General features: G+C 53.3%; 1 protein-coding gene across 1 annotated transcript in view; it reads left to right on the top strand.

The window, feature by feature from the left end:
* The window catches only part of GRSF1 (G-rich RNA sequence binding factor 1), a 12,845-nt gene that overhangs the window by 2,567 nt on the left and 9,719 nt on the right, over window positions 1-559 (top strand). The gene's annotated exons all lie outside the window — the stretch shown is intronic.

The raw sequence follows: 559 nt of genomic DNA, 5'->3' as shown, positions 1-559 counted from the left end.
AAGCCGGTGCTGCCTCTTTCCCCCTTATCCCTTAGACAGATGCAGCAGCAACAGCGGGGCTGTTTTTCCGGATCATCTGAAAGTCCTATGTTCCTCGCAAACAGGTTCAGCCAGTACTGCCTCTGGTATCTAGGACTGTCAAGCTGGGATGGGAGCGAGGGGGACAAAATCAGCTCTCTTACAAAAGTCTACAGAGAAGGGGTGTAAAAGGGTTGTCGTGCTTAAGTCTGACTTAAAACTTTACGCTGCAAACATACTGTGGGTTTTTTTTCCTTCCTGTTTTGTCTGATTAAAAAAAATACAAAAATGTTAGTGGTGGTAGAAACTCTAAATGAGCATACGCCAGTAATAACTTGTGACCCCCTGAACCACGCTTCTCTGTTCAACGCTGCCTCAGCTAACAAGCATTTCATTCACAACCCCCTTCTTGCAGAGCCTGCGCGCCCTCTGCTCGGCACGCCGGGACAGGGCACGACCCCGCTGCTCTCCCCGCCGCCTCCCCCCGCGCCGGGGGCATCCCTTCGCCTCCTTCCACGCCTCGAGCCCTCCGAGCCGGGGA

This window comes from Pygoscelis adeliae, unplaced genomic scaffold, assembly GCF_000699105.1.
Source record: "Pygoscelis adeliae isolate BGI_AS28 unplaced genomic scaffold, ASM69910v1 Scaffold55, whole genome shotgun sequence".
NCBI classification, from domain to species: Eukaryota; Metazoa; Chordata; class Aves; order Sphenisciformes; family Spheniscidae; genus Pygoscelis; species Pygoscelis adeliae.
The sequence above is the reverse complement of the archived record's forward strand: the minus strand, read 5'-3'. Positions and strand labels throughout refer to the sequence as shown.